The 22,598-nt window shown below is 42.0% G+C and overlaps 1 protein-coding gene across 1 annotated transcript in view; it reads right to left on the reverse strand.

The window, feature by feature from the left end:
- Nucleotides 1-22,598, reverse strand: part of CACNA2D3 (calcium voltage-gated channel auxiliary subunit alpha2delta 3) — a gene marked incomplete at both ends in the record, with an annotated part of 933,053 nt that overhangs the window by 507,466 nt on the left and 402,989 nt on the right. The gene's annotated exons all lie outside the window — the stretch shown is intronic.

A 22,598-nucleotide genomic window follows, 5' to 3' on the forward strand; every position in this document is an offset into this window, starting at 1 on the left:
TGGTGCACGCTTGTAATCCCAGCGCTTGGGAGGCTGAGACAGGAGGATCGCACAGGTTTGAAGCCAGCCTCAGCTACTTAGTGAGGCTCTCAGCAACTTAGTGAGACTCTGTTTCCAAGTAAAATATAAAATAGGTCTGGGAGTGTAGTCCGGAGGTAGAAGGCTCCTGGGTACCATCCCCAGTACCACACACACACACACACACACACACACACACACACACACTCACACGCACACACGCCTGTGTGTTGTGTGTGTGTGTGTGTGTGTGTGTGTGTGTGTGTGTGTTCTCATGGTGATCACTTCAGCTAACACAGCCCTGTTCCAAGTCTCTCCACTGCTGACTTAAGAGTTTGCTTTTAAAAATAAATAAGTTGGGATGGTGTAATAGAATCTTTCCACTTCTGTTCAGCAGCAAGTTCCATGAGGAATGAGACTACCTCTTGCTAATTGTCTTCCGCACTTTGGGACCAGCACATAGCAGAAACCCCAAAACTTTTATGGCATGAAGGGAGGGAGAGAGGGTGGTTGGGTAGGTGGATGGATGGATAGAGAAAACAAAATTTGTTCTCCAGAAATTAAATACACTTTACTCTTCAGACTTATGATCTCATTAGCAAATCTCCATCCTCTCCCTTAGCAGCCAAAAGGTAACTCTTTACCTTTTGTTTATCTATTGTTTTTGTTTGGTTGGTTGGTTTTTGTTTTGTTTTTTGGTAATAGGACGGATTGAAGCTGGAGGCATTTTACTTCCAAGCTACAGCCACAGCCCTTTTATAATTTATTTTATTATGAAACAGGGTCTTGCTAATTTGCTGAGGCTGGCCTTGAACCTGTAATCCTCCTGTCTTGCCTCCCAAGAACTAGGATTACAGGCATGCACCACCATCTCCAGTTTGTTCATTGATTTTAAAATAATACTAATAAGAGCAGAGCAAAAGAAAGAGAACAAATATGTATTGCATACTAGATTAAACAAGCTGGATCCCCGAGGATGCCCCACAACATTTCACCTTTTGTTAATCTATTTTTGTTTGTGAACAACCTGTCTCAAAATAATGACACATCCAGCAAGATTCCACTTGAAGAAGGGAGGAAATTGCCAAATCCCAGTCTGAAAAGGGTGAGAAGAAAATGACGCAAAGGTGTCTTAATCATCAGGAGAGCAGAGAGCAGAGAACTGTCCACAGATGCCCACGGTGGCCAAGGCACTGTGCCCACCTTCTCTTCAGTCACTCGCAACAGCCCTCCCCCAGCAGCTTCCACTGTCCCCTCCATTCTATAGAAGTGGAAATGAGTACAGGCCCAGCACCAAAGACTCTAACCTCTGGTTTCCTAACTTGTAAAATGAGAATCGTCAGACCCACCTGAGAGATCTTTTTGGCAAGTGAAAGATGCCAACAGGACAGAACAGGACAGAGCTAACGGCAGAAGGCATCCACGGAGCCACTAAAGGGGCTGCTCCATTTGCTGGGGAACTAGACCCCTCACCAGAGATCCCTGTGGGACTCTGAGTCACAGCAATTCCATGGTGGCATCTCAGCCCAGGGATTCCTCGGTACCACACAGACAGGAGGGATGAGGGCAGAATCGGTGACTCTTGTTCTCAAGTTTTACAGTAAACCAATGAGAAAAACAATACTAGAAACACTCATAAAAATCAGAGCACTAGTAAAAAGGAAATGCTCTATTGGTAACTAATGCATCCAATGCCCCTGTGCACCTGTCTGCTCTTCCACCGCAGGCCATCCTCCAGGTGTTACCTGGAGAGCAGAACCCACAGAGGCCACCTGAGCCAGCTGGCCAGGGTGGGTCCTGTATGACCACCCTACCTCCAGCCTTATTCCTTCAGATCACGTAAGCAATTGGGATTCTGACTTCCAAGTCAAGGGTAAATGTTCCAGCTCCTGTAAAGTATAATCTACATACTGTAGACTGAGAGAAAGAAAAGAACCAATTTACCCATACCACAGAGTAATTTTAAGTCTCTATTCTCAAAATCCTGGAAAGTGGAGCCCTGTATTGTTCTTGTCCAAGCCTGATAATAATCATCACTGTGAATCACTCCTGGCCACAAAACCCACTTAATCCACAATGATGCAATACAATAATGACACTGAAAAATCCATGGTTGTTGCTCTCATCAATGGCCTTCATAATGCTGGCATCATATAAAAACTTTCCACAATTAGAGGCAAAAATTCATTTTAGTAGCTCATGATCTCTAGCATGTTAAAGAGTCCAATAATGTTCAGCCAGAAAATACTATTTTGTTTCTTGACAGTGGCTATTGGGATGGATCTGATTAGACAATTCTGATTCCCTTGGAGGCAGAAAAAGGCTCCAGGTGGTCCCAGAATCCTAAGATTACTGCCTGTGGAGCTATGAGCACCTGCAGAAATACAAAAGGACATGAATGATCTGAGGACCATTTTATCTACTTTATTTGAACACAAAACCTTGCTCTGAAATTATGCCTCTCCAAAAAGGGGGGGCTTCAAGCAGGCAAGGTGGCACAAGTCTATAATTCTAGTAGTTGGGGAGGGAGCTGAGACAAGAGGATCCCAAGTTGAAGGACAGCATGTGGTAACTTATTGAGACCCTGTTTCAAAAAAATAAAAATAAAAATAAGGGGCACACACTTGTAACCCCAGCATTCAGGAGGCAGAGACCAGAGAATCACAGTTCTCAGACAGCCTCAGTTACTTAGCGAGGCCCTTTGCAACTCAGTGAGACCCTGTTTCAAAAAAAAAAAAAAAAAAAAAAACACTAAAAAAAGATTAAAAATTAGGGCTGGCATGTAGCTCAGAGGTACAATGCCCCTGGATTTCATCCCCAGTGCTGCAAAAAATAAAAAATAAAATAAAATAAAGCTGGAGTAGAGCTCAGAGGTACAGTTCAATCAGAGTGGGGTGGGGAGAAAGAGAGAGAGAGGGAGGGGGTGAGAGAGAGAGAGAGAGGAGGAGGAGGAGGAGGAGGAGGAGGAGGAGGAGGAGGAGGAGGAGGAGGAGGAGGAGGGAGAAAGCTCAAAGAGGAAGTGTAAAGGAAGAGGGGGGAAGAGAGAGAGGGGAGGGAGGGAGGATTTTTAGACTTCAACTTTCCAAGGACATGGTGAACTGTCTGAAGGAGAGTCACTAAAAAAACAAAACCTACTCTTAAAATGGAGGTTGTGTTAAAAATTGTTTTTGATCAAATATTTGAAACAACACTTCCCCTGGCTTGTAGAATAATCACAGCATATTGATTTCACAAGCTTGCTTAGCAAGCAATTTTAGAAGCAAAACCTCAAATGACTGCCTATTGTTAGAGTCATTTAAAAGATAGGGAGAAAAAAATGGGAAAATTACATGGGGGCATCCACCTAAGTATTTAGGTTAAAAAAAAAAGACAAGTTAAGAACCATTCCCCAATGTCACTAACAGAAGACAGAAGTCAAATATGCAAAGGGTCAGTCAGTGCTGCCTATCTCCTTAGTACCCAAGTCCCCTGACCCTTCTACCTTTCAAAGAGGACGTAGCACTTGTCCTGCTGGGGCTGGACCAACCCACACCCCAGCCTGCTCTCCCTCTCTGGTAGCCAAGGAGACTGGCCTTATGGTCACTTGTGAAAATGACAGACATCCTCCCAGGTAACAGGCTTGGCCTTTTCTCATGTGTGCTTTGCTTCCAGATTTATTTAAAACCTGTCTTTGCTTCATTTAGGGTATCTTTGGCTTCTGCCTCCACCTCTAATCCTCCTAGGAACTCAATGTACTGTATTAGCCTCTAGTGGCTGCTGTGACAAGTTACTACTCACTGAGGAAGCTAAGCAACATGAATTTGTTCTACTGTGTGGGAGGCCAGAAGTCTACACTCAAGGTGTCGACAGCACTGATTCTTTCTGGAGACTCTGAGAAGAATCCATTCCATGCCTCAGTCCTACCTTCTGGTGCTCTCTGCAACCCCTGACATTCACTGGCTTGCAGACTAATTGCTTCTATTCTGCCTCTATCTTCACGTGAGCTTTCCTCTGCATCACATCTCCCTCTCCTTATCTCATAGGGACACCAATATTTGGATGAATTTAGGATGACTTTATCTAAGATCCTTGGAATCCTATTCCTAAATAAGGTCTCATTTGCAGGTACTAGAGATTAGAGTGTGGACATATCTTTTTCAATCCACTATTCAACCCAGTGCACATACTCTCTTGATTATTCCATACAATATAATCATATTTCAGTTTGTTCATATTCATTTTTCTCACTTATACAATTATTAAGTATTTTTTACTTTTATTGGTATATTGTAATTATACATCATAGTGAGATCCAAAGTGATTCAAACACACATGCACGCTTCACTTGGTGCATTTCTCTCTGCGAAACACCTCACTTTCCCTCCTTCTCCCTGTATGTGTTAGTGAGACATTGTAATACCTGATTTTAAATTACATACATACTCCTTGTAAAATCTGAGTTTAATAAATGCAGGACATTTCCCTGGTGAAGGAAGGTTAGAAGAAATGACCCCGTTCTTTTTTTATGGAAGAATACAGATTATCATGTCTGCATTATCTTTTTATGACCACTATCAACAGGATCTGCCTGAAATGCACTACGACACATTAAAATAACTTTCCCTAATGTCTAGTGTGTGTGTCAAGCCCAGTATTCTCTGTTCAACAAGACTAATTTTAGATAACATGGTTATCTAGAATTGTTCTTGTCTAGTCTGCACTAACACATCATGCACATGGATTGGCCAATGGGAAGTCCAGGAATCACAGTAGTCATTCTTCCTCTTCTGAGACATTGAATTGCCCCAGCTACCAGTCAAGAGTTTATCAGCTTTTACTAATACAGACTACTAGCAGATGTTTGGAGAGAAAAAGTCTCATACCATTTTTGTGATATATTTATAATTAGCATTTAAAGAGAATTTTACACATCCTGGCTCATTTTTCCTAGTGTGGCACTGGGAATTCAATCCGGGTGCATTTTACCTCTGAACTACACCCCCGGCCCTATTTTATTTTTATTTAGGAATGGGGTCTCGCTAAGTTACCGACAGCTTCACTGAGTTGCTAAAGCTGACTTTGAACCTGTGCTCCTCCTGCCTCCTGCTCCCAAGCACTGGCATTCCAGGCTTGCTTGCACCATCTTGCCTGGCTCATCCTTGCTTTCTCTTTGTAGTGTATCTTATAACCCAACAACAAATAGCTACTGTCATCCCCTTCTTTATTCCCATGCAAATACTCACTGTCTCCTAAGCTTTTACCTCAGATTTATACTCTGCTATGTGGGTCTACTGTGTCAGAAATGGCTAATGTTCTCTTCTCACTCCCCGATACACTCTTGCACATTTTTTCATTGTAGGACTGCATCTTTGAATGAAGAAGCCCCTGTTATCACCACATTTCAGTCATGAGTTATGATCTCCTGAGTGTTGCTTGAGACAGTCCAGGCCATTTAGGTCCAAGAAAGTTTATGTTCAAAAGTTGGGAATTACAAAATGCTTCATGAATACCAATTTGCACTCATTCCATCCATGAGAAAAAAGAAAATAAGGTGCTAAGAGAGGCTCCCGACATTCACCCTGTTCTCTGCATGAACTGTTGCTGGGCAATGCCTCAGTGTCATGCCAGGCAGGAATTCAGGCTTTGGGTAAGAGTCCCAGATCTCACTTGGCACTTGTTAGCTACTGGCCAAGTGACTTAACTTCTCTAACACCTGGTATGTTCATCTATAAAAAAGAAATGAGAGCAGGCCTTCCTCAAAGGCTGTTGAGACAAAACAGATATTGTGTTTCACAGTAGGAGGACTCTGTACACTGCTTATGCACATCAATAGTCCCAGAACGGCTGTGAGTCGACAATTCTTCACCCACAGTAATTCACTGTCCTGAGACTATCCAGCTAAGACTTCACTAAGGTATCTTCCTCCCTTCCTTAAATCACCAGTACAAGAAACTGATGACTGTCATTCACTTGTTCACTCAACAAAAGGTCATTGAGCACCTACTATATCCAGCATTCAATAGTGAACCAGACAATGCAGCAGACAATTAGTCTGAAGAGGATAGTAACAATGGACAAATAGGTGAGAAATTTAAACATAAATAAATGTGATAAGGAAAATAAAATGGGATCTGTTGAAAACTTGCCATATGTGAAAAACAAAGAGCGGAGTTCCTCAAATTAGGTGGTCAAATTAGGGCCTCCTAGAGGTAAGAATTTATACTGAGAAGGCCCCCAGCCACCCAGGCCAGCAAGAGCTTTGTAGAAGACAGAGCAATAAATTCAAAATCCCTGAGCTGTGAAGAAACTGGTATCTCAGTGAACAGAAAGAAAAATAAAGTATTGCTGGGGCCCAGTGAGGGGGCTGGAGTAGGAGATGAGGCCGCAGGGTGGGCAGACCCAGCTAAGGATTTTAGCAGATCAGAAAAGTTTCTTGCCAAGCACAGAATGAACATAACCTGTCTTCCACTCATGCCAAGGCCCATCAGACCTTCATTTGTGGTTCCAAAATCAAATTTCTTTTGTGAAATCTGTAGCAAGCATAGCTACTTCCTCTTCCAGGACAAGTAATCAAAATCATCATGGCTGTCACAGGCCTTGATTTTCCTCTACAGACCTAAAGTCATCTGATACATGCTCCATTTATTCCAGTATTCTTTATTCTCCAGTGAATTAGCAGGACTGAGTTCATTTAAACTTGCCATTTTCTAGCACAATATATGTGTCCATTTCTAGGGAATCTGAGAGAAGCGGAACCATTATAAGCTAGTGTAGAACTCCAGACAAATTACCATTCTCCTAAAAACATTGTTTTAAGAGAAGGAATGGAGCTCAGACTCAAAAGGTTTTTTAAGAGTAGCCCTTTTGAGGAAGATGTTTCCTGAATTGGTCATGGCTGGAGTCAGGAGTTCAGGCTTTCCTAAAATCCTCCGAAACTGTGCACCTCCCACTTGTGAAATCACATGAGAACTGGTGAGCCAGAGGTGGAGCCCACACTGATGTTCTAAACAGTGCCACATGCTGGCTAAGATTCAGGAGAACATCCAGAGAGTATTCATGTCTCGCATTTCAGCAAGTAAAGATATCTCCTCCATTCATTTTAAATAGATCATAGATTAAATAATGGGCACATTGGATGTGAATTATCAAGCACTCCTATGTACTGGAGAACGCTACTTAATGTGTGCTGAATTATAAAATACATTTATTTGCCTAACATTTACCTTCTTGTGAAGCTATTGATATGCTAGATATTAAATGCAGATTACTTTTCACAAATCTGGAGCCAATTCCTTGGCAGTTTTAGGAGCAGAGGGAAGAGGATGCATGGCCCTAGGCTGAACCACTCTGGATGCAATTGGGAAGCAAACCAGACAGATCCTGGGAATTCTCTGGATCCTCTCTGCCTGTTGCCTCAATGTGCTCAAATTTAGGGTTAATTCCCAAAGGAGATTTCATTTCAATGATTAGATTTCTCATTTTTTCCTTCCTTAACATATTTTGAATTTTGTGGAGGAATTTGTATTTCTTCCTCCTTATTCTCCTGAAACAAGCCATCCACAAGTCTTTACCAAGGATATTAAGAAGAAAATTATATGATAGAAACCAAAATCATGATGATGCTCATAATAATAATAATAATAATAATCATCATCACAGCAGAGAACGGCGTTCACAGAGCACTTACAATGTGGCACACACTACACACGATACTCCATATTGCAAACTACTCTTCCTGACCCCATTTTATAGAAGAGTAAAGGAATCCTCAAAGCCATTTCCCCAGAACATTCCATCATCCAAGGTAGAGTTTGGCAAAGTTCTTTTGTGCATCTATGTGTGGGGGATGGAAATTGAACCCAAGGGCATTCTACCTCTGAGCAACATTTTGAGGCTTTTTTTTTTTTTTTTTAGTTGAAGCAGGGTCTTGCTAAGTTGCTCAGGGTCTTGCTAAGGTGCTGAGGCTGGCCTTGAATCTGATGATCCTCTTGTCTCAGCCTCCCAAGTACTGGAATTACAAGTGTGAACCATCATGTCTGGCTACAAAGTTACTTATTTCTGCAAACTGCTAGTTGGTGGAAGATGTGAGCAGAGGCCCTGAACTCTTTTGACTGTCTACCAGGCAGTAGACATGTCTAGGAGAAAGGGATAGCACAAAAAATAGAGTCGAGAGACCAGATACCATGTGGCTCAGAGCAGGCTGTTTACCCAGCTGTCAACAGATTAATAAAATGGTGGTCTTTGGAAGAAGGGACCTCAGTCAGGCTTTCTCAGGGTCATGACATGGACCTTTGCACCTAGTAATTAAGGCATGTGCACAAAGGATGGATGGAGATGTGGCAGGGAGCAGTGGAAACCAGTTCACAACTCTTATCCCCGAAAGTCCCCAGACGCTTCCTCCTCGGTTCTTTGTGTAGAGCAGGCCAGTGAGTTCAGTCGATCACCACTGGCATTCAGAACTGGGGTTTGCTCACAGAGAGAATAAGGCATGAAATCTTTGCTTGAATGCTTCTCATTGCAGATATGCACATCACAAATGATTTCTAATATGGCATTTGAGCTGTGCAGGTTGGTACATACCTGAAATTCTATTACTTGAGAGGCTGAGACAGGAAGATCACAGGTTTGTGGATAGCATCAGCAATACAGTAGGAGTCTCAGCAACCTAACAAGACTCTGTTTCAAAACCAAAAATAAAAAGGGTGTATTTCAAAGGTGGAGTGTCCGTGGGCTCAACACAAATAAATAAATTAATTAATTAATTAAGTGGCATTTGATACACTGTAGCTAAGCTGGTATTCACTAAGTTAAAACATCTTATTTGATATGGTATCTGCCTCTATTAGCTAAGTTACCTTGATGTCTATCACAGAAAGCAGAAGCAACAGAGCCCATTCCCTTCTTGATGTTTTCTTCTGTGTGAAAAGAAAACAAAACTCATTTTGGACAGATTTAGAAATGAGATGAGCACAGAGCCACCCTTGTCCTTCTGGGAGTACTAGGATAATACCAGCCTCCAAGACTCACAGCAGCTCCCTGGAACGCAAGTCTTGCTTGAACTGCATGGCCAGAATGTCCACTTTGCTGTGGAAGCATCAGTAGTTTCACTAACTCCTCAGAGGGAGATTGAGCCTCATAGCCTGCAGCTCCTGCCTGTTATGGTCTAGCCCATGGCCCATCATCAAATGCACTTCTACTCTGGCTCCCAAATTAAACCAACCTCTGCACCCCACCAACAGTACCAAGGCCTTCACTTTCCAGGCTTCTGTTTCATGTATAGTAGTTGCCACTATTGGGCAACTTGTCAGAAGGGTGCAAATCATGTCATATTTTCCTAATATCCCCCAAAGCACTCAGCATCTGTACTGGATATAAGACACATTTGTTTATTCACTTTCAAGATATTTACTGAATATCTACCATGTGTCATCACATGCTTGGAGATGCACTAGTGGGCAAAACCAGACACGATCTTTAGCACAATGGGTGCACAGGCCAGTGAAGGAAACTGGAATATGAAGAAGACATAGGTATTGGGATGAGGGAGGGCTGTGCAGAGTGGTGCTGGCAGACCCAGAGTAAATTTCAACACCTGGAATTTATTAATAAAAAGGATGCAGAAGGATGTAAAAGGAGAGGGAGAGTCAGGGAACCTTGCAGAGGCTGAACTGCAGCCTGCTCTTGTCTCAAGGGCTACATAGTACCCTGAGGGTGTTGCGTGGAGGCTTGTAATCGCCTTTGCATTTGGGAGTAACCTTGCAGAACAGGTGGGTGGGACTGTGGGACATTTTTAGAGGCTCCTGCAGCCATTCAAGGCACAAGTCAGTGTCTGCACTTGGGTGGTGGAAGGAGAGAAACCAGTGGTGTCCAGAGAAGATGTGGTCCTTAAACATGTGCTGGCCCAAATTGGAACCCTGGAGGTGGGGGTCTGGTCCCGCAGTAGATGTGCTCCTCTGCCTCATCCCTGGATCCAAAGGGAGGGCCCAGCAGCAAGAAGGCTAGAGGGCCAGACTCCAGATTGGCTATACTGTGGGGAAGGAGCCCGGGTACTGACATGATCCTTAGGTCACAAATAGGAAATCCTATCAACTGTGACAGGAGCTACTTTATCCTCAAACAGTTGGATTGTCACAGATTTGAAGACTCAAATAGACTTCTTCATTAAAGTCTTAGGAATGTACATCCCTGCAAGCCAGTCTTCTAAGGCATCTGCAATTAACAAAGGTCAATCCTAAGCAGCAGGAAATAATGTGAAGAGTAGACAAGGAAACAGTTGTGCTGGGAGGCCTCCCTGGAGCACTGGGTAGGGGGTGCTGCTAAGTGCACTTATGCTATTGGCTGTCCTGCAGCCCTCATCCTGCTTACAGATCCTGGGAAGGTCTGACTCTTTCTGAAGAATTTGGGAGCTGAGGTCGAGCAAAGGCACATCACCTGTCCTGTGAGGATCTTGGGTTCTACCTTCATGTCCTTCTGAGAGAAGAGCCAGGGAAGGCACATAAGATGGAGATGAGATGCCTCAGAGCTACTCGGCCCTTGAGCTCTGCCCTGTTCTCTCTCCAAAGTAAAGCCAAAACCGCTCACCTATTCACTTAGTAAGGACTTACAAAATATTTGTGGTACCGAAGCATCTTTCTAAATGTGATGGGAGAAAGGCACCCCAAAGAAACAGTATGGAAAGAACAGATGCTGTGACAAATCACACAGTCAAGGACAGCACCAAGTTAGAGAGTATATAGCTGCCATCCTTTAGTAAAGAACTCATCCTTGATACTCAGAAAGTCTCCACTCATTTCATTTAACCTTTCAGAAGAGAAAAGGAAATTCAAACCTTTCTTCCTTCCATCTTCCAGACAGGCCTGGCTCCCAGTAAAATATTATTTTGTGAGCCTGCCATTCTGGCTGATGCTATCAGCTTTTTATTGATATTTAATATAAACACAGCCCCAAGGCTAGCAGGTCCCCTGACAGGGTCTGAAATATAATTGCCAGCAAACTGTACAAATGTGTGTAGCAATTAAGGAACTGTCAGGGATAGTGCTGGTGCAAAGACAGAGAGTTGCAGGCTGGACAGAGGCGGTGGATGCTGAGCTGGGGAGGTGCGGGGGGGGGGCGGAGAGCTGTCAGGGAACAAGGTAGCAGAACCACATCACCAGAGAGCTCCCTCAGGCCCAGAAATCCCACGCAGGAAGGTAAGTAGATTATGAACACTTCCAAAACTAATGGGGTCACGTTCAAGTTTGTTGATTATTTCCAACACCCAAAGGCTGAGGGCTCACTCCCATCCTTCTCCATGGTAGATTTACCATAGAGAGAGAATGTGCAGCTTTGAATTCTGCTTTTAAGAGAGGTCATGCCGGGTGTGATAGCGCAAGCTTGTAATCCCAGCATTCAGGAGGCTGAGACCAAAAGATTGTGGTTCTCGGACAGCCTCAGCTACTTAGCAAGACTCTTTGCAACTCAGTGAGACCCTGCTTCAAAATAAAGAATAAAAAATAGGGCTGAGGTAAGCTGGGTGTGGTGGCACACGCTTGTAATCCCCGCGCTTGGGAGGCGGAGACAGGAGGATCACGCAGGTTCGAAGCCAGCCACGTTGACTTAAGAGACCCTGTTTCCAAATTTTAAAAAAAGTATAAAAATAGGTCTGGGAGTGTAACCTGGAGGTTGAAGGGTTTCCAGGAACCCCAATGCCACACACCAAAAAAAAAGGCCTGAGGTATAGCTCAGAGGTAGAATGCCCCTGGGTTTCATCCCCTGGATGAGAGAGAGAGAGAGAGAGAGAGAGAGAGAGAGAGAGAGAGAGAGAGAGAGAGAGAGAGGAGAGAGGAGAGAGGAGAGAGGAGAGAGGAGAGAGGAGAGAGGAGAGAGGAGAGAGGAGAGAGGAGAGAGGAGAGAGGAGAGAGGAGAGAGGAGAGAGGAGAGAGGAGAGAGAGACTGACTTGGGGGCAGGGAAAAGGAATCTGTTTGTTTAATATTCCATTGGGGTACAATTAGAATTTACCAGGGTGGCATTAGCCTAAAAGCCAGAAAAGCATGAAGGAGCCACGAGTGTGATGGGCAGTAACGGATGAGGTCAGGAGTGTGGCCTAGGAACAGTTGGGGCTGGGGAGATGCAGCTCCATTATCATCAACTCCTCCTATGGCATCCTTCTTGGTAACCCCACCCGAGACCTCAAGTGTCTAGACCAGTGTGTAGGATGCAGGTGACACGCAAATCCATTCCTTGCATAAAGAAAATGGATTTTATTCTTTAATCAAAATATAAATGCATCCTAAGTATAAAATGTATGCCCTCCTCTGAAACAGACATACTGCTGAAGACACTGAGCCCCAAGAATATGAAAATATAGATGTGGTCACATGACAGTGGGCTTTTCTAGTTCTGTAGCTGTAGGAGAGTACCACAGAAGTAAGAAGTAGACCTGAGAAAGTCATGAATGAGGTACCGAGAAGTGGGCAGTGTTCTCTGTGAGTAAATCTCAGGAAAGATCCGCCCCTCACTAAGCTCTGGGTTGGAAGCTAATTTCATCCATAGGTGGTTTTGATGGACTTGGCGCCAGGATCTGGCTTCACATTGCTAGAACATTGTAAGTATTCACTTCTGATGCCCAATTCCATGTGAGTATCTACAGGCTGTAAACCTCCTGAACTATACCACTGGAAGTATAAACTGCTTCCAAAGACCATGATATGCCCTAGGAGTGATGCCAACTTCCAATAACATTGGCCAAGAACTATTAAAAAGGAGACTCCTGCCATCTTTCCACTGGACCTCATTTACCCTAAAAATTCTTTTATCAGCTATGTCTTTGGCTTATGTAACAATAGCAGTTGAGCCAAATTAAATGCACCTGAATGATTCAGTTTACAGACCTTCCATATTGTGTGTACATGAACCCATAACTCCTAAGTGGCAGGGATAGAGGCCTGAAGATCCCCTTTTCTTGTCAGATAAATGTCTTATAAAGAGTCAAAGGATGTATGTTTAATTCTGTTAAGTGATTTGTAACCAGGATTACTAGATAATTTACCACACAAACTGGATCACTGATGGTAGCAGAGGTCATTTTATTAGTATATAAGAATAATGAATATAAATTGAGTCTATCCTAGGCAAACCAAGATACATGGGCAGCACATTTTTATAATGTATCCCATTCCACAAAGAATGGAAATGATGACAGTGTGTGTGTGTGTGTGTGTGTGTGTGTGCATGTGTACATGTACATATGTATATGTGTATGTGTATGCGTATGTATGTGTGTGCCTGAGTTGATTATATGTACTCATTTGGCTAACAAAATAGGATTAGAGCAAGTAGTTATTTTCTAAATAATACATTAAACACTTGCTGCTTAATTCTTGACCAATCTTTGCAGAGAGGACTATGGCCTTTTGACCACAGGGGCATCAGCACTATCTTGGGGGCGTTCAGCATGCTATAGATATCGTAGTAAGAGAAGAAATGAAGATCATTAACTGATCTGCTAAGTTGCTTAAAGAAGGCTCCTTAAGGAATTCTTTCTTGTGATTATGTTAATGTACTCTCTACTTCAAGTTGGGGATCATTCCAATTTAAGAAACCAAACACTCTACTCAAAATACTCTTATAATACAACTATTAACCCACGAAACTAAAAGATGAGGGGCAGAAATGGTTTTAAACATGGATAGATCCAGAGATTGTGCATGGTTTCACAAAATACTTGGTTTCTATCTTTCTTTCTATTCTGCATTCTTCAGAGTTGGCTCCACCTCCAAACCCTTTGTGTCTCACACCCTAAATCCTTTGTTCCAGAATCTCCAGCCCTTTCCTTATGAGACCACAGAACTGCTACAGGACCTAGAGACATCTCCTGGTTTCCCTTTTCTACCCAGGGCCAAAATGTGGGATCACTTTTCATTGCTTTTTACCATTGTACACCCATCCCTGTGCTAGCACAAGAGAGTGCCCAGGCATGCTTATCAGCCTAAACCTAAGCCTTGGCTCTCAGTTAAACCTGGCAATCATGAAAGATGGGTTGCTGATAGAAACACAAGACATGGCTGGTGGGAAGAGGAAGGGAATAGCACCACACCATAAACAGCTCCTTCAAGTTCTCAGGAAGGCCACAAGCACCCAGAGAGGCCACAAAATCCAGGTGCCCCTCATTCACGTAAAGAATTTAAAAATTGGCAATGATCACGCCTCAAATGAAGCGCTTCCATACCATACTAATACACAAGAAATTGGATGAGCACTTTAAAATTTTGTGGTGCAAGGTCACATAGAAGGAAGGTTTTCAATCACCAGGAAGAAAAGTTTAATGCAAAACACAGATTTCTTGGGATGAAAAAAAAAAGATTGAAAGAAGTGCTTTCTGGGAAATAATGCTGTTAAGTCCAGGAGATTATATGCAACAAATAATGACTATAAAGAAGAAAATGTTACTGGATACTAAAACTAATGGGGTCATACATGTTTAACATGAGCTGCATGAAGAGAAGAAGCAGCCAGTTGCTATGAGAACAATGTATAACAGAAACAAACCCTCAGAAATGTAAATTGAGCTCCAAAAATCTTCAAGGACAGAGCCATCGCAGACTTTCACTGGCATTGTGTAAACCAGAACAGGCTTTTTAAGTCAAGGTTTGGAAATAGTCTCTTACAATTTAGAGTAGTCCAAACTTTATTATTTTTGTATTTGTAGAAATAAACTGACTCATAAAGATCTTTTAGCAGTACAGATGCTAAACTTTTAAATCCTGATTCTGGTCTATTGAATCAATTTATTTTTTTCGGAATATATTTCAAACTGCCAGAAATACGCAGTAAATTAAGCCTCTGGTAAGATTTTGAAACCCTAACACATCTGATGAGTAATTTTATTATAGCAGCTCACTAGAAATAAGACAAGCCATCTATGCATCTAGCATCCCATGCGACTTTTAAATTTAATCCTCTATGATTACACCCTTTGGTCCATTTGATTATTTTTAAATGGCTCAGTTTTATTTTGAATGTGAATTAAAGGATATGTAATTTTAAAGTGGCTCCTATTTCAATAGTGTTTTTTTTCATGATTCAAATATAATGAAATCGAGGGCAGCAGTGTAGTTCAGTGGCAGAGCCTGTGCTGAGCACCAAGAGGAAAAAAGAACAGAATGAATTTTTGTGAGAACTGAAGGCTGTTACACAAAGGATGTCCCGAAGTAAGAGCAAGTCATGATACAAGGTGAAACATTAAAGGTGAAAATACAAGAGCCTACTTTGGTCCCTGTGAAGTCTGTAAACAGAGCCAGGCATGGTGATACATGCCTGTAATTCCAGTATTTGGAAGGCTAAGTAAGACAAGAGGATCCCAGGTTCAAGGCTAGCTGCAGCAATTTAGTTAATTAGCAATTTTTGCTATTTCAAAATAAAAAATAAAATAGGACTAGGATTGTTGCTCAGAGGTAGAACACCCCTAGGTTCAATCCCCAGTAAACACACACACACACACACACACACACACACACACACACACACGTGAAAATGGGAGGAATGGAAAACAAAGGAGGAAAGGGTAGGAAAAACAAAGCCGATTTCAAAAGAATAGCCCATCATAAACTATTTAAAGAAAACATGTCACTTGAAACAGATATTTAATTTAATCTCAAGTCGTTCAATATTCGTTCTCTAAAACACACTATGCATTTGTGATGCATATAGAGAGATCTTATCTCTTACAATTGAATTATGGATAATACAGTTAATTAGCATATGGGATCAGTAAAAATCATACCGGAGGGTCAATTCAAGCCTCTAGAAAAATCTAAAGCCTATTTAAGAAGAAATGGAAAAGGGAAAAAAGACATAAATAAAATAGACCCTTTTGTTTTGAAAGCAGCTGACTAGGGCATAATGAGGGGTGCAAAAAATTAATAACTTTCTAGGTCCTTAACTTTCTCCAGACATCGTCTTTAAAGCAAGAAAAAAAGGTTCAAATGTTTAAATTCTCTCCAAAATTATTAGGAAAAACAATATGGAAATATATAACAGATGCATAAAGGCATCTTGGGATGAATTTATTAAGGATCCACAATGGCAAACTCTAAAACTGATTTCATTGTGCCAAAAAGCAAGACAAGAAGACCTTTTGATAAACAAAATACAGACAGTGTTTAAAAAAAAAATATTTCGGTCTTGAGCCAAGGACTTATTCCTCAGTTGGCTAGTTGAGACTGACTAGACCACCAAAACACAGGCTGTGCTGTCACGCTGGCCACCTTCGAGAACAGCAACAGAGGCCAAACCGGGGCCCTAAGTGGAGCAAGAGTGGAATATTAAATGAATTCTGCAGTAAGTTTCCACTTGGGGCTTTTTATCTTAAACCAAACATAGAGCTCATTTGGGGGGAGTACAGAGTGGAAATTGCCTCTAAAAATAGTTTTATTCTTTCCCTTTAAAAATAACTCATTTAATTAACAAAAATGCCCTCTATATTTAAAACAAAAATCAAAAGATTTGAAAGGAAATTAAAGTCACCCTAATCTAATCACTGTTAACATCCTGATATAAAACTGTGGACTCCCGTCTCCAAATGTGGAAAGACCTTGTGTTTGTACTAATGTGGATTAGTCTGTTGCAATAATCTCATTTTCAACCTAAACTCCTACTTTTTGTTCCACTTATCAATTTTTCAAGCAACATACAGATCTGTCATAGTGGTATAGCATGCCATTTCAAGTAGCAAAAAGTAAAGAGGTCTGCTTTCATGAGTGAGATGGTTAGTACCCAGAATATCTGAAGTGATATGTCTTAAATAAATATAATGTCCTCACAAGTATAAGAAAGAAAGAGCTGGTAAACTGAGATACAAAGCTTGTGACTTCACTGTAAAAATAAACATATGAGCCAGATTGCCATTTTTTTCTTTTTTCTTTCTTTTTTTTTTTTTTCTGGTACTGGAGATTTAATTCAGGAGCATTCTACCTCTGAGCTACATTTCTGGTCCTTTTTATTTTTTATTTTGAGACAGAGTCTAAGTTGCTAAGGAGTTTGCTAAGTTACTAAGGCTGTTCTTTAACTAGTGATCCTTCTTTCTCAGCCTCCCAAGTACTCAGATTACATGTATGCCCTGCTGCACCCAGCTCAGCCTTGTGTCCAAGACAATTCCCCCAAACTCTTTCTCTTCCATTTTTCTCTCATAAACAAGTAGTATCACTGTTTTAAGTTTGCATTATAAAATAATTTCAAACTTCAAAAAAGTTACAAAGATATCTCTTAAGTCTCATATACTCTGCACCAAACTTCCCTAAACATTAACCTCTTCTTTCTTTACTACTATCTAATAATGAACACTAACACTAATACAGTGCCATTACCTATCTACAGATCTTATTGATATTTCATCAATGGCACATAGATGTGCTTTAATTGGGTCTGGAATCAATGCAAGATCAAACACTGCATCTCTAGATGGCTCTAATTCAGGACAGTTTTCTTTCTTTCTTTGTCCTTCATGATCTTCATTGCTTCCCACTTTCCCATATAGCTTTATATCAGGTTACATGAAAAGAACCCTTGGAGAATATATGCATATATAGACATACATACATACATATATGTATTTATATAAATGTATATGTATGTAAATGTGTATGTATTGCTTTCCTAAGACTGCATTAGCAAATGACCAACACTTGGTGGCTTAAAAATAACACAAATTTGTTCTCTTACAGTTCTGGAAATAGGAGGTCAGAAATCAAAGTATAGGAACATGTTTTAGTTAGGTATAGGATGTCCCCTAAAGAACTCATTTCAGGTTTAGAGTTAGTCTCTGTGTTGCTGCTCAGAGTTGATATCATTAAGTGCTGAGGGTTGCGAGAGATTTTCTGGGTGGTGACCTGGGCAGGTGGGTGTGACTGGAGGAGTTGGGTCCCTAGAGGTGTGGTCTTTGGGACTGCTTATATCCATGAGTCCCCTTGCTCGAACTCTCTTGTTCTGGCCTCCATGATATGAAGCAGACCCTTGCTCTCTCCCACTCTCTGCTTCTTGCTGCCATGCCCTAAGCTCTTCAGACATGGAATAACATGGACTGAACATCAGAAACTCCCAGAATGATGAGCAAAGAAATCTTCTTTCCTCATAGTTGTGTGGTCAGGCTTGTTGGGTGACCGCAGTAGGAATGCTGAACCCTCGAGAGTAGGGCTGGCTTCTTCCAGAGGCTCTGAAGAGAAACCCTTGATGCGTCTCCTATCCTCTGGTGGCTGCTGGCAATCTTGGCATTCCTCAGCCTTTAGATCCAGCACTCCAGTCTCTTCCCCCATCTTTACACGCCAATTTCTCTATGTCTCTTCCTATTCTGAGGACACTTGTAATTAGATTTAGGGTCCACCCTAAATCTATTATTACTTTCTCTCAAGATCCTTAAATAATTACATCTGCAAAGACCCCATTTCAAAATAAGTTCACTGGCATGGAATGAATCTGTGTGTTCCCTACCTCCAAATCTATGTTAAAATCCTAATTCCAGTGCCATGCTATTTAGAAATGGGACCTTTGGGAGGTAAATAGAGCACAATGGTGAAGCCCTCATGATAGGATTAATGCCCTCATAAGAAGAAACATGACAGCTTGCTTCTTCTCTCTATTCTGTCATCTGAAGACAAAGCAAGAAAACAATCATCTGTGAACCATGAAATGAGCTCTCACCAGAATCCATTCATGCTTGTACCCTGATCTTGAACTGTTGGCTTTCAGAACTGTTAAGAAGTTTCTAATGATTAAGCCACCCAGGCAATGGTATGGCTGTTTTAGCGGCCCAAGCAGACCAAGACAATTACAGTTTGAGTTTCTGAGGACTCATGGATTTTGTGGGTAGCATTATTCAATCCACTACAATGCCCTTCAAATTCAATTGTTTAACATTGCATATTATTGAATAATGACTAGATAAGAAGTCTTATTCCACAATTCTTCATGTTATCTTAATCTGGGACATCATGAGAAGGTGAAAAGCAGGATTATTTAAATTTAAAAGTAGCACTAAATTCAAAACACTCATGGTATCTCAGGGAAGATAATGGTAAACCATTTTGAGTTTTACATTGTGTACTGTAGTTGTAAAAATAATACTGAGCAGCAGCTAAACAATTCACCCAGGTTTTTATTCCAACTTGAAATTTTATAAGTAATCAGTCTGTGCACCAGAGAAGAAACACTTTTAGCCAAGGAGGCATCAGAGGTTTAAGGCTGCTTCTGAATCCGATATTCTTGTAAGAAGCCATTATTTCTAAGTGGTGAGACTCTGACTCTGCCTCACAGGCCAAGTGAAAAGGACAATTGGGACAATCATCATGTTCAATAGCCCGGCCACCACTTGATTAGAGAAGAAAATGAGGTTCGCTTGGTAGGGTTTGTTCTTTGCAGAAATCCACCAGGGAGAAACAGCAGCTTGTCCTTTCCCTGGCAACTGCAAATTGAACTGGTGATTACTTCACTCCCACCACCGGCTTCCCAGGCTTGCCTCTTTTTCTCCTTCAGAGTAAAAGAGATGGTTGTTTCTTCTCTCCAGCATAGCAGCAGATCCTGCTCATCAGTAGATTTGCAAAACTGATCCTGAGATGTCTGACCACACACTAGTTTAACTCTGAAAATCCTCTTTGACACATCTCACCAGTCTAGTAATTTAACATATTTCTTTTCAAATTTCCTTACTCAAAGATAAGATCCCCTCATACTCACAGGTGATAAGCTGCCAGTCCCAGCCTTGAGTTTACCAATTTTGAAATGACAAAATTTTGAAAAGAAAGATATTCAGCACACACACCCTTAACACATGTAAGCATTGTCAAATTTGTGTGTCCACAATGAGGGCAACTTGCACTGAAATGTCTTTGGTCAGGGAGGGCAAAGCAGAGAAAGAAAAAGAGATGTAGGTCTTTGGATGGAAAAAAATTGGTACATGCAGTACAGATGCCCAGTAGCACACACACATACACTCAAAATGCCTTAGAACAAAAGCAACGTGTAAGATCTTGGATACTGCACCAAGGATTGGTTCACTAGACCTATTCCCCCAAGAAATAACACAGGAATGTCTATTCTTTCTTTAGGTAAATCTTGACTGGGGAAGTACTGACCATTTTTCCCAGGGTTCCTGAAGAGCCAACCCTTAAAGGAATTTGATTCCTTTGTTCATGGAGAATCCAGGATTTGGTTATGAAAACTTAAGTTCATTGGTTTCTTCAATTTTCTAGCAAATCAGTAATTTTTTCACTTCTCCTCCACTCCCCAGAAAAGGAAGAAAAATACAGGAAAAGAGGGAAACATGTTCTGTTTCAAAAACACATTTCCGTAAAAATAATAACACTGCCATGCAAACAGCACTTCCCATTTGCACAGATGAGCACTGTTCATGCTCTAGTTCCCTTTAGAACATACTCACTGTCAACATACATGGGGCACTTAGTATATACCAGGGGATATACTCATACATCTATGGAAAGTAGCACATTTAATCAAAATAACTGTAAGGTGGGTACTAATGTAATCTCCATTATACAGATGGAGAGACTGACCCTGAGATGCTCAGAAACTTGTTCACGATCAATCAGCAGCAGAGCCCCAAGGTATGTCATTTTGATCATATTTTATTGGTAAAGAATCAATACAAAATATGAATAAGTAAATCACTGTGCTCGTACTCCCCAAAGTTCAAAACTAAAAATAAGTTCATACATACAGAATGTCGAGACTTGTGCTCCCACAGCCTTAAGAGAGGTAGCCTGAGACCTCCCACACACATAGGTACGATCTGAATGGAGCCAGATGGAGTACCTGAGAATCTGTACAATGGCCAACAGAGGCAAAGCTGGCGGGATGACGTTAGATTCCTCAGAACACTGGCTAAGTCTGGGAGGATATGGACAGATCTCTCTTGGGGGGGGGGGTCAGTGACAAATGCTGTAGACCTTGATGTCCTCTTTCTCTGCTCCCATGAGCCCTCAACCCCCTTTGTGTTGTCAGAGGGAGATTAGGAAGGCTGAGAAGTTCAGAGGAAGCGACTTTGAAGGGCCAGCACACTCTTCTCTCCTTAATCAAGAGAACAGGTCTTAAATGCAGCTTCATCTAGAAGCTGAGAGGAAGGAAACTGAGAAAACCAAACAAATCAAAGCAAATGCAACTGCCAAATACCTAAGGATACATGTATAATAGGGTGGCATTTGAGTCATTGGTTGATGAGCTGAAATTAGTGTCCCCAAAGTCTAACTTCTCAAATATCCTTCCCATCAAGCCATCCATGGGGTAGATGGTTGTCAGGGTTGACGGGTCTTTAAGTAACCTGAAAGACTTAGGGAGGTAATGTGACTTGTCTAAAGTTGGTCTCAGCAGGTCTGAGAGCAGAGCCCATTTTGCCTCTAGGGTTCGGCTCCCCAGGGGGGACATAGGATGGTCACCCAACCCAACCCACCTGGGTGGCAAAGAGAGTGACTGAGAAGCACATGGCTGGAGCCCCAGGTAAGAAAAGCAGCCAATCCCACTTGACTATGTCCATTTGTGCAAGTAGACACAAACCCGCTAAGTTCCTGAAAGATGGGAGACACCAGGTCTTTTCCCACCTAGACCTGAGCATCAGGGGTCACTCAATCACAAGAGTGATCAGCATCGGGCCTGGCATACAGCAGGAAATCAAAACATAACCACCTCTACTATTATCTTTGGATACAACCAAGGCACAGCAGTTCCCCCACAAATGCATGAACTGTAGTAGGAATGCGGTAGATGATTTTTTCTTCAGCAAGTTACTCCTCTAAGCTGCTTTTAAAATCCTTGTTTATAAAGAAGCAGGTTCAAGGTGGTATGTGTTAGTGCACTTCCCCCAACATCTTATGGCAAGGGAAGGAGAGAGCAAGGTTGGAGACACACCCTCCAGTACCAGGGCCTACCTCCCCCACCAGCATAGGGCGGGCCTCTGCACTCATAGCCAAGTGCACCTGCTCCAGGACAGGTTGGCCTGACCCCATGTGTCAGGAACTCTTAAGTGTGTGATAGTCAATATGCAGCAGTCTCTGTTCTCTGTGCCTGCTCAGCCCTCTCTCCTTCTTCTCCATGACCCCCACTTTCTCCTTCTCTTCCTCTCCCTCCTTCTGTCTTCCTCAGTTTACTCACTTATAAAACGAGAACAACAATGCTGATAGGATTAGTGGAAGGCTGCTGTTATTAACAGGGGTCATGAGCATTTAGTGAGCATCTGTTTCTGTGTACCAGTCTATGAGGCACCCTGTTACCGCTCCCTCACTGAGGGGAGGGAACAGCCCCATCTCAGGTGAAGAGGGTAAGTGACGTCTCCCACGTTAACAGAGAACAGGGCATCTATGAACATGTCATGAACAGCAACTGCTCTTGTAGTAGTAGGAGGAGGAGTAAATAATAATAATAATAATAATAATAATAATAATAACAACAACAACAACAATAGTAATATTAACAATAGAAGAGATTGCAGCTCTGCTAGCAAAGCGAAAGGAAAAGAAACAAGGAACATGCCCTTCCCAGATTACCCAGGGTTCTCATCTCATCCTGCTCTTGGCTGAGGTCTCCACACTGCACGTGGCATTCTGTGTTTTGGGGGCCTGCT

This window comes from Muscardinus avellanarius (genome assembly GCF_963383645.1).
Source record: "Muscardinus avellanarius genome assembly, chromosome: 18".
NCBI classification, from domain to species: Eukaryota; Metazoa; Chordata; class Mammalia; order Rodentia; family Gliridae; genus Muscardinus; species Muscardinus avellanarius.